The sequence below is a fragment of the Magnolia sinica genome, chromosome 10 (assembly GCF_029962835.1).
Source record: "Magnolia sinica isolate HGM2019 chromosome 10, MsV1, whole genome shotgun sequence".
Taxonomy (NCBI): domain Eukaryota; kingdom Viridiplantae; phylum Streptophyta; class Magnoliopsida; order Magnoliales; family Magnoliaceae; genus Magnolia; species Magnolia sinica.
This window is the reverse complement of record NC_080582.1, coordinates 69,776,884-69,789,730: the sequence shown is the minus strand read 5'-3', so window position 1 is coordinate 69,789,730 and position 12,847 is coordinate 69,776,884. Positions and strand designations below refer to the sequence as shown.

Sequence of the window (12,847 nt, the reverse complement as noted above, 5' to 3'; positions counted from 1 at the left end):
TTGAAATCTGGATCCTAGTATATCTGGTTCGGGTCCTGAATTGCAGATTCGAATGACTAGCAATCGGGTCCTGATGCCCATTAACAGAGGCAGGCAGGGATAATCCCAACCTCATATCTATTCGAAAAAACCAGCAGCCGCTGCAAGCCCTAATTTCGTAGTATTTTGAAAACGAGTTTTATGCTACTCCATCTGAGAGACGAACTGCAATCGCGGCCAGAATCTAGTGGCTAGATCTATAAGTCGTAGGAGTATCGCTGTTGTCTGAGAAGATCAGATCTAGGAAGGTGGCCGTGATCAATGACAGCAGCACCCAGCTGCTGAATAAAGGATCGGACAGCCACAAAACACGATGTTGATGGCTAACGGAGATAGGACGAGACCATCAAGAGCCTTGGATGAAAGGGTCATGATCAGAAAGGGCGGCCGAATCTCCGGCATCCATCGGGCGTTGCCGTCAAGCATGGCTATCATCATGAATGATACAGGTAAGGATTGAAAAATAAAACCCTAACAGCTGGTTTGGGAATCAAAATCCCAAACGATTTTTCTGGATTTGGGGTTTGGATCCAAAATCCCTAATTAAAACTGGATTTAGGGTAATGGAACTAAAATCCCCAATATGGGAATTGGGATTCGAAATCCCTATTTATTTGATTTCTAAATTCAGGGAAAAATCACTAATTCTCTGATTAGGGATTCGAAATTGAAAACCCTAATTTCACAATTTGGGGATTAAAATTCCTAATTCGAATAGTTGACTTTAGGGTTTTTGAAATTCAAATCCCCGATCTGAATATTTCTGGATTCAAAGATTCAAAAATCCCCAATATGATCAGATATAGCTGGATGTGATCATCCATACCTATGCATAGATTGCTCTGATACCAACTGTGGGATTTAATCTATATGCAGAATAGGCCCACGGATCTGTCTGTGCATGGGACATGGCGATCAGGGGTCGGATAGCTTACCTAACTGAGGCGCCGCCATGGAAGCCGGATAAGAATACCAAAATACCTGTACAGCTTAGGATCTTCCTCTCCTTCACACCCTTTCTGCAATTTACAAGATGGGACTCGAATTTCTGCAATGGTGTAGGATCGGGGACCCATCTCTCTTTTATAGAATCTGTGGAGAGAGAGTTTGAAACCCATCACAACTCTCTCTCCCACGCTCCACATTGTAGCATCCTAGTGCAACTCAAATTGCTATCTGCATAAGACAGCTATAACATTCCAGCCCTAGTACACAGAGCTGCAAAGATAGACTATGCAGCACATCACCTAAAGTGGGGCCCACTGGTCTACTCAATCATCCAATCCAACTATATGACAATCCAGACCGTTGATCAGTGAGGCCCACTAAGTAGAGTTCTTATAGGCCCAAGTAAGTAGATGCGGTTTTGCATTAAAATGGAGTAGATGACACCGCTTCAATGTTGAACCTTGAATGAATTACTTTTCCTTCGAACTAGGGATGCTGGATGGCTAGATTGGTCCCACAGAATCTGTGGCACCCACCTATTGAAGGGTTGTGATTAAAAAAACCCTGTGGGTTCACTCAATTTGCAGCTCCGCATGATATTTGCATGGTTTCTCACAAAAACCCTTTCAACCAGAATTAGTTAGGTTGTTACACACTTTGAGATTCCAGGCACAATGTAGAGATGCTTCAAGAAGCTAATGGATGGTCAAGATGGAATTTCGAGTTTTGCTCCTCCAACGAATGACCACGTATGATGATTCCAACCCAGGTTTTCTTTTGTTGTGAAAATCATGATTTGTATGAATATGGAGGATTGAGGTCCTTTGGATTCAGCGGCTAAGCTTATGGGAGAAAAGCTCTCTGAATCACAAGAAACAAAGAAACAAGCTTCCATTTTCAGATTTTTCTTCTTGCATGCAAATAGACTTCCGTTCAGATTTTTGTGCACACACGATCAAATAGATGTTCCTTCATTTAAATCCCGTTGGCGGGAAATCAGGGAAAGAAGAAGAAAAACTTTTTTCTTTCGAGCTTTATTGGGTCCTAAGCTTAGTAAGCACCGCTGACCGGATTCGACAACACCATTTTTTTCTATTTTTTTTTTTTGATTTTTATGGGGTCCATTTTAAACCATCTTGATGATCCGAACCATTCACCACATAAATAGGCCCTTTACTAACCTAGTAAAAAAAATTTAAATGAATCAAAATCCTAGGCGACCCATACCGTGTGCATCATTAGCCATTTATTGTAAATTATGCACATTTAACAATCAGATCTCTCTTAAATAGTTTCATATTGTTCCCCCAATTGTACAGGTGTCTCTAATCTAGTCTAAGAAAATTTGTGCGATCAGTTATAAAATCAGGCGATTCGATCAGTGTGATTAAGTAACAGATTGTCCTATTAGAGTTGTGGGTCCGATGAATGGTGGATCTTGTGATCTGGGTCCCAATACTTATTTTTATGGTTCAATTTGTCCCGAGATGTTCTATATGGAGTTTTGTTATAATTGGATTCTTAGAATTGAGTTTTCGTGTTTAAAAATTTCAATTTCTAAGCGTGGATCATGATGTGTAACCATATATATATATATATATATATATATAATCTAGTTTCAATCTTCGGAGTAACACCCGAGGACTTCCAATACTTAGGCATTGGAAAGTTCAAGGTGTTATAATCTAACCCCTTTAAAATAATTTCATCTCCAAAATTTTTACAATTCTATCATGAATATGATTGAGAAGATTCCAAATCATGATGTCTAAGTTTCCACTGTGTTCTTTGTGGTAGGTTTGTGAGTATGCAAGTGTGGATATTAGACTATACAAACTTGGATTATTATAATCTACTCCCCTTAAATTATCTCACCCTCAATATTCGAGAACATTTGTATCAATTGTCAAAAGTTTATTACAATGACTCGATAAGGTCAGTAATTCACAAATCTTTAAGTTTCAAAGTTGATTTTATTAGGGTATCATATGTGTTCAAGAAGCTCTATATTTCACTAATTTCCAACCCAAACATGGAACAATCAAGGGTTATACATTCATCAAAATACCAAACTTAAACTTAAATTTTCATTGGATATTCCTACACATTCTAGATTACTAGGTTCAACATTCATTTAATTAAAATCGTACCTACTACCTTGAGCTTAGCTCCATCAGGGTCGGGTGTTGTCAAGGTGTACAATTGATCTAGAGGATTTCTATTTTGGGCTTGGGTTCCTTGTTGTGGGTGAGGGAAACCTTCAACCCGCTTTCTTCTATAGAACTGTTTGATATGATGACCTAGTTTTTTATAGTACTCGCAAAACATAGATTGATTTGAAGTGGGAACCGACACTACGTGAAAAATGGAAAAAAAAAAAAGACGAATTTTGAGACGGTTGTGGACTGTCTGCAAAATTCCTTGGTTTAAAGATGGTTTAGAGATGGTCGTAAACCGTCTCTAAAATTTCATACGACTCTTAACCGTCCTTAATATGAAGGAAAGTTGTCTTTTCATTTAAGACGGTCAGAATCCGTCATTAACTGCAGAGAAAAGACGGCTATCGACCATCTCGAATAAAAGATGGTCTTTAACCGTCTTATATGCGGTCATCTGAGATAGTGAAAGACCGTCCACATTAAAGACGGCCATTGGTCGTCTTTTACTGGTAATCTGAGACTATCAAGGACCGTTTGCATTAGAGACCATCCTTAGCTTTCTTATAGGCAGTCATCGAAGACAATCAAGGACCGTCTGCATTAGAGACGGTCATTGGTCGTCTTTTACCAGTAATCTGAGACTGTCAAAGATCGTCTGTAATAGAGATGGTCCTTAGCTATCTTATAGCGGTCATTTGAGACTATCAAAGACTGTTTGCATTAGAGATGATCATTAGCCGTCTTATAATGGTCATTTAGGACTATCAAAGACAGTCTCTAATGCTTGTAGGTCAAAAATTAAGAAGTTCAAAAAAATTATGAATTTCGAAAAAAAATAGTTGAGAAGCTTAGAAAAATAATTAACAATGTTTAAGAAAAATTTAGATTTTGAAAAAAAAATAATTAGGAACTTTGAATAATGTAGATAATTTTTATTTTTTTTTTAAAAAAGGTTTCAATTAAAAAAATGATATTTTGAAAAAGAAAATTTAAAAAATTAAACAAAATTGTGAAAAATTTGACAAATTGTAAATATATATATATATATATATATATACAAAAAAGAAAACTAGATTTTGTATTTTGACAAGAAGAATTGAAAAGTTATATAACAAAAGTGAGATTAAAAAATGATATTTTGAAAAAGAAAATTTTAAAAATTAAACAAATTTGTGAAAAAAAATGACAAATTGTAAAAAATATATATATTTTAAAAAAGAAAACTAGATTTTGTATTTTGACAAGAAAAATTGAAAAGTTAGATAACAAAAGTGAGATTTTGATGATGTGTTGTATATCCTTGCCACCCCTATGTTTCTCCAATCCATTTTTGGGCCGGGTATAAAAAATTGTGTAGATTTAAATTTAAGTGGACCACACCACTGGAAAGAATGATAATATAGTACCTCGCCATTAAAAATTATAAAGAGCCCATCGTAAGGTTTTAGTAATGTTTATTTGCAATCCAACTTGTTGATAATGTAAAGAAGATCTAAATGAAGGTAAACTACAAAGATCAAATTGATCCAAAACTTTTGTGGCCTTCAAAAGGTTTTTAATAGTTGTTCATCATTCTTTTGATTGGTATGGCCCACCTGAGATTATTGAGTTCTTATGATTTGAAATCACATCCTAAAATATGATGGAAAAATATATGGACGGTGTCGATATGCATAAAATATATCAAGGTGGGCCCTACACGGTTAGAGTAACACCTATGAAGGAGTTACCTAAATAGTGAAATGGTACTATAAGATCACATCGTGGGAACTTCCCATGAGGTTAATCTGTGTGCGCCCCACCATGATGTGTGTAGAACATCAACACCATGCATTTGATGCGTCCCCTTTAAGTCCAAAAATCAGTCATATACGAAGCTCAGGTGGGCCATAGCATCTAAAACTATGTGAAGACATCCCTAAAACATATAAAAGCATTTGGTGGGGCCCACATGAGTTTTGGATGTGTATGAAACTTGGTCTGACTCCTTATCCAAGTGGGACACACATAATGAATGGGCTGGATCTATGAACCACATCTAGGTGGGCCCAATAAATGAGTTTTGAATGTTTTAATGAGAGGGTAACCTTCTCAACTATAGTATGTGGTGTGGCCCACCCAAGTCATGGATTGACTTTATTTTTAAGCTCATGACCCACCATGGAATGGTGCATCTGACTGATGGGGCAGATCCAAAGTTCAAGTGGACCCACCATAGAAAAGAGTGGGATAGTGACACCCACTATTGAAACCTTCTTAGGGCCTGCCATGATGTTTATTTGAGATCCAACCTGTTTATAAGTTAATACAGACATGGAATAAGGGAAAACATATATATTAGCTTGGTTGAAAACTTCTACGGCTCAAAGTAAGGTTTTAATGGTAGGCATTCAATCCCCACTTTTTTTTTGTGATGGGGTCCACTCGAACTTTGAATCTGCCTCATACTTTGGCTCAATCACAAGAAGTTTTTAATGTTGGATATATATTCAATCAACACCATTTCATGCGGTGTGGTCCAAATACTTGGATGAATAGGAAAAACAAATTTCATACTTTATTTTTAAACCCATGGCCACAATGGAATGGTGCATCTGACTGATGGGGCAGATCCAAAGTTTAAGTGGACCCCACAATAGAAAAGAGTGGGATAGTGACCCCACTGTTGAAACCTTCTCAAGGCTAACCATGATGTTTATTTGAGATCCAACCTGTTTATAAGTTAATATGGACATGGAATAAGGGAAAACATGAATATTAGCTTGATTGAAAACTTCTATGGCCTAAAGAAGTTTTTAATGGTAGGCGTTCAATCCCAATTGTTTTTTGTGGTGGGGTTCACTCAAACTTTAGATCTGCCTCATAGTTTGGCTCATACTCATATGGTAAAATGGATGGATGGTGCAAATAAACCACATGCATTCACCTGGGTTATTGTGGGGGCCACCTTGATGCATGTATTATGTATCCATGCCATCCATTAGTATTTTCAAATCATTATTGGGGAAAGCCAGATTTTGAATTTTGAAATTTGTTTTTCAACTTTATGTATGTATTTTTTTAATTATTAACGAATTAGATGGAAAATAAACATTATGGTGGGGCCATGTAACTTTGATCGTATTTGAGCCGTTTGTACAACTCGGAGCTCGAGGCGTGTATGCGCTCGTCTTCGCACAACACATATGCACAATAAGCTATAACCCCTTGCGTGTGGCCGCGAGAAACGGATTGGCTGGTCTACTCCCCCTGTCACAAGCCAATGGCTGGTGGTCGGTGCTATGTGGGCCCCGGCATAATGTATGTGTTTAATTCAGTCCATCCATCTATTTTTATAGATCATTTTACGATATGAGTCCAAAAATGACGTATATCCAAATCTCATGTGGACCACATTACAGGAAACAGTGTTGAATGAGGGTCAACCGTTAAAAACATTTGGGGCCAATAAAAGTTTTGATCAAGATGATCTTTGTTTTTCAATTCATTTGGGACCGTATGACCTAATCAACAGATTGGATGTCAAATAAACAGTATAGTGAGCCTTATGAGGATTTTAATGGTGGATATCCAATCTCTATTGTTTTCATGTGGTGTGGTCTACCTGATATTTATATTCCTCCAATTTTTGGGACCAAGACATGATATTATCGTTAAAAATGGATGAATGGAATGGATGAAAAGCATACATCATGGTGGGGCCCAAAGAGCACCGACCACCAACCGTGTGGGACACGGATTTGCTACTGATAGGTTTAGTAGCTAGACTCCCTACCGAAGTGACGTGACCAAGTTTAGTGAAGTGACGTGACTAAGTTCTGTGGGACCCACTGTTGAGACTCAAATATTGCATAATTTTCCCCATCTATATCTTACTTTTATGAACATAAATCATCTTAATATTCTATTTTACTCATGTATGTGTTGCAAGGTGAATTTAAGAGCTTGGATTGAAAAAGGGTGCTAAAAAGTAAGAATTTGATGCTCAAAAATCACCAAGGCAAGGGATGGATCTTAGGAAACCAAGATTGAAGAATTCACGTGCCAAAGATCCAAGAAAACCAAGTGAGGAATGAAAAGAATCGAAGATTTGAAGTGAAGAATCCTGAAATCGTCCTGAAAAGTGTATTCTAAAGCTCTGAAGTCTATTTTGAAAAACTACACAGCAGAAAGTCTGTTTTAAATGAACTATGCAGTGAGAAGTCTATTTTGAAAAAATATGTATATTTAAGGCATTTTCTAGGGTTTTCAACATTGTACGAAAATTAGAGTTCCCTACTTATAAATAGGGCCTCCTAGGGCATTCTTAAACATCATTAGAAGCATTCAAGAGCAATATTTAGGGTTTTTAAAGAGTTTTTAGTTTTATTAAAGCTTTATAAGTTGTTTTTTTTTTTTATTTTACATCTTTTCTATTTGTATTTTTTTCTTCTTTCTTTCTTGTTGCTTTTTATTTCTATAATTTAATTATGTTTTTCTAAGTTCCTTCTAGCCCAAGCTAGAAAGGAAGCACATGGGTTTAATAATTTTTTAAGATTATGATGATTGATTGTTTTAATGATGAGAAGAATGGTGTATGTATGTTATCTATTATTTAGGTTTTGTTTTTTTTATCCTCTTGTGAGATCCATATGTTTCCATCATATGAGATCCACATTGATGGATAGGCTTACCCTAGATCAATCAGATTTCCTAGATAGGAGATGTTCTCAACCTGTTATATTTCTTTGATATTCATTATCCTATAGATATTGAATACTTAAAATCACTGGCGCTTGAGAATATATGTCAATGGTACAAATCCATCATTTTCTAATCTTTTATATCATTTATTAAAATATTTAAACTATTTTATTTTCCGATTAGGCTGACCATAGTGCTCAGATCCTAGTTGTGTTATCCAAGTCTTCATTATTTTAGAACATTAACCTATGTGTGGAACTTTGAAGCTTGGGTGTTATTTTATTCAGTTGAATTACATCCATTCAAAAATTCTAAAATCAAATCATCAGATTAATTTTTATTACTTAGTTTGTTTTGCATTTGATTATTTTTTTCTTCTCATAATTCATCTCCTTGTGGGATCGACCCTGTATTCACGGGATACTACTTACGAACCTCTGCACTTGGAGGCAAGCAATCAAGTTTTTGGCGCCGTTGCCGGGGAGAGACTGAAATAGATCAGATCTGTGCAAGATAGCTAAGGTAAGTTTTCTTCTAGACCCTCCAGATTTTTTGTAGATTTTATTTATTTTTTTTCTTTTCTTTTTCTTTGAAAATAAATTCAGTTGGGTCTTTCAAGCACTAACTATGACATAAGGTTGCCTTGCTTGGGATTTTATCACCCAAGTGCTATAGTTGTCCTACAGTTGCTGTTTGATCACAAAGATCATCCGCTGAATCTATTTTTTAGATTAGCATAGTTTAATTTCTGCATTAGTTTTACTTTTATTTTATTTTTTAAAATTTTTAAATTTTTTTGTGGATTGAACCCTCATGGTCGGCCCTGCCACCTAGGTTGTTGATTTATTTTGCTTTGTGGACTGAACCCTCATGGTCGGCTCTGCTACCTGGGTTGTTGATTTATTTTGCTTTGTAGACTGAACCCTCATGGTCGGCTCTGCCACCTGGGTTGTTGATTTATTTTGCTTTGTGGACTGAACCCTCATGGTCGGCTCTGCCACCTGGGTTGTTGATTTATTTTGCTTTGTGGACTGAACCCTCATGGTCGGCTCTGCCACCTGGGTTGTTGATTTATTTTGCTTTGTGGACTGAACCCTCATGGTTGGCCCTACCACCTGGGTTGTTGATTTAAGTTTTTATTTTTATTTTAAGTATCATACTTGCGATTTGAATTAGTGATAGTTGTTGTGTGGTGTGGATGGTATATGTCCCGTTGGAGTAGGGATCAAAACAATCGACTCTCCTCTGAAGGGGGACTAGTTCCAAGCCTTTATTATTCACTTAGAAGAGGCACTCAACATCATTTGGATTCCGTAGCAGACCCAGTTGATAATCCAAATCCAAATCTGCCAGATCCAACTATAAATCAAAATAGAGAAAATCAACATAATCCTCCTCTTGAGGATGAAAATGAAGTTCATAGGAATGTGTTAAACCAACCACGGACTTTACGTGAACATTTATACCCTGAGAGATCAACTTTACCATCTTGCATAGTGTTCCCTGCTCACATAGGGAACATTGATTTTAAACCAGGTGTGATTCAATTAATTCCTAAATTTCATGGCTTGGATTCTGAAAGCCCCTACTTGCACCTCAAGCATTTTGAGGAAGTAATTGCAACGTTACAAGTAAACAATGGTAATAGGGATGTACTTAAGCTTAGGTTATTCTCATTTTCTCTAAAGGATCGGGCCAAAGCATGGCTCAACTCTCTAAGACCTAATACCATCACTTCATGGCAAGCCTTAAGTAGAGAGTTTTTGAAAAAGTTCTTTCCCGAGCACAAAACAAATGCACTAAAACAAGAAATCATGTCATTCTCCCAAAAGGGGAATGAACTATTTTTTCAAGCTTGAGAGTGCTTCAAAGACATTCTAATTACTTGTCCACATCATGGTTATGAACCATGACATGTGATTGATGCTTTCCGAAAGGGGCTTACCATGGATACCCGTCAGTTCATAGAGATGATGTGTGGTGGAACCTTTCTTGACAAAGATCATAATGAGGCTTGGGATTTTCAAGATTTGTTAGCAGAGAATATGCAGACATGGGATGTCTCTGCTAAATCAGACCAAACTAGACCTATTCCTAGAGAAAAAGCAGGAATATATGTCCTAAGAGAGGAAGACAACCTTAATGCAAAATTTGTTGCATTGGCTAGAAAGGTCGAAGCCTTGGAAATTAGGAAGGTTGATATGGTTAAAGCAAACACTTCCTTAGGTAATTTTTATAGCATTTGTGGTGGTACAGATCATGACATAAAGGATTGTCCAATAATCTCAGTTGTACAAAATATCACGCATGAGCATGATCAAGCAAATGCTATAAATAATTACCAAAGGTCAGTTATACAACCAATGGAAAACACGTATAATCCAAATTGGCGTAACCATCCTAATCTTAGTTGGAGGAATGGACCACAAATTAATGCGCCCAATGCACCTCAAATGCCTTCACAAAATAACTTCTTTGGGGCACCTAACAATGCACCATATGTGCCCCCACCAAAGCGATCATCTGTGGAGGATGCATTGACCACATTCATGAACTCTCAAGCTCAAATGAATCAGTCTCTAATCCAATCAAATCAAGAATTAAATACAGCTGTGGTTAGGATTGAGACTCAACTAAATGCTAGGAAAAAAGGCATCCTTCCTTCTCAACCTGTGCCAAACCCTCGAAACACACATTTCATTGGAGACTCAAATCTAAGTGAATTACATCATGAACAAGCTAAGGCCATCATTACCTTGAGAAGTGGAAAAGAGGTCGATAACAAGATAATACAATCGGTAAAAATACCAGAGGATGAACCACTGTCTCAAGAAAATGATGAACCGGCTATGGTTCAAGAGCCGCAACAGGAAAAAGATAAAGAGACTAAGTCATATGAGCCTTCAATTCCGTTCCCATCTAGACTTCGGAATCCAACTGTCCCCATGAAATATCAAAAGGTGTTGGATGTGCTCCAAAAGGTTACTGTTAATATTCCTCTGCTTGATGTCATTAGACAAATTCCATCATATGCTAAATATCTCAAGGACTTGTGCACTGTAAAGAGGAAATTAAATGTGCATAAAAAAGGCCTTCCTTACTGAGAAAGTGAGCGCTATCATTCAATAAAGGGTTGTACCCAAATACAAAGACCCGGGAAGTCCCACTATTCCTTGTATTATTGGGAATTTCCAAATTGAGCATGCTTTGCTAGATTTAGGTGCAAGTGTCAACTTAGTACCTTATTCAGTTTACAAATAAATGGGGTTAGGTGAGCTTAAACCAATCACGATTACACTCCAACTCGCTGACCGCTCTATTAAGGTACCAAGGGGAATTTTAGAGGACGTGCTAGTCCAAGTGGAGAAATTCTACTTCCCCGTGGATTTTATTGTACTAGACACTGAACCATGTGTAAATGCTAGCGCTCAAGTTCCCATCATTTTAGGCCGCCCATTCCTAGCAACTTCAAATGTAATCATAAATTGCAGGAATGGAATGATGAACTTGTCTTTTGGTAACATGACTCTAGAGCTAAATATTTTCAATCTATGTAAGTAGCCCATTGATAATAATGAAATCCATGAGCTGAATTTCATGAACTGCTTGATAGAAGAAGAGGAATTGGAACCTGGTCTGACTGAGGAATTGATTCAAGTCATTGGAGACTTGAAAAATTCTGATTTAGAAAAGTGCTTGCTGAAATTTTCGATGATAATGAAAGTACTACCACCCGGGACATTGGTATGTACCAATGGAGACCGCGCACTCAAATCCTATCTATCAAGGACTTGCGACCTCTGCCATCACCAACCAATGTTCCAAAACTTGATTTAAAGCCACTACCAAATGAATTTAAGTATGTATACTTAAGTGAAAATAAAACTTTTCCTGTGGTGATCTCTTCATTTTTAGAGAAGGATCAAGAGATTAAATTGTTGAAAGTTCTAAGGGACCACAAAGGAGCCTTGGGCTAGACCAATTCTGACATCAAGGGTATAAGCCCTTCTATATGCACCCATCAGATTCACCTCGATGAGGACGCCAAACCAATTAGACAACCTCAAAAGCGTCTCAATCCAAACATGATAGAAGTTGTAAAAAATGAGGTGATCAAATTGTTAGATGTGGGAATCATCTACCCAATATCCGATAGTGTTTGGGTGAGTCCAACTCAAGTAGTCTCAAAGAAATCCGGAATAACTATTATGCAGAATTCTAATAATGAACTCATACCAACACGTGTCACCACTGGTTGGCGTGTTTGCATTGACTATAGAAAATTGAATCAGGTCACAAAGAAGGACCATTTCCCTCTACCATTCATTGATCAAGTTTTAGAGAGGGTAGCAGGTCACTCATTTTATAGTTTTCTTCATGGATATTCTGGATATAACCAAATAGAGATAGCTCTTGAAGACCAAGAGAAAACCACATTCACTTGTCCATTTGGCACGTTTGCTTTCAAATGGATGTCATTTGGATTGTGTAACGCCCCAGCAAATTTTCAACGGTGTATGTTAAGCATTTTTTCAAATATGGTTGGAAAGTTTCTTGAGGTTTTCATGGACGACTTCTTTGTATTTGGGAGTAGTTTTAAGGAATGCCTCAATAATTTATCTCTTGTCTTGTCTAGGTGTGAGAGAAACACCTTATCTTAAATTAGGAGAAATGTCATTTCATGGTTCAAAAGGAAATTGTTTTGGGCCATGTTATTTTCAAAAATGGAATCGAGGTAGATCGCTCAAAACTCGACATTATAGTTAATCTACCTATCCCCCGAACTGTTAGAGATATTAGATCACTTATAGGGCATGCTGGTTTTTATAGAAGATTCATCAAGGACTTTAGTGTCATTACTATACCCTTGACTAATCTTCTTCAAAAGGATGTTTCATTTAAGTGGACAGATGACTGTGCAAGTGCCTTTAATAAAATTAAATCATCCCTTACCACTGCACCTATCATGCGTCCATCAAATTGGACACTTCCTTTTGAACTAATGTGCGATGCAAGTG

At 37.1% G+C, this 12,847-nt stretch overlaps 1 non-coding gene across 1 annotated transcript; it reads right to left on the bottom strand.

Moving 5' to 3' along the window:
- Positions 1-9,625: 9,625 nt before the first annotated feature.
- Positions 9,626-9,732, bottom strand: LOC131217955 (small nucleolar RNA R71). The gene has a single exon (XR_009157535.1). It is a non-coding gene; the product is annotated as a small nucleolar RNA R71 (small nucleolar RNA).
- Between the last annotated feature and the right edge of the window lie 3,115 nt (positions 9,733-12,847).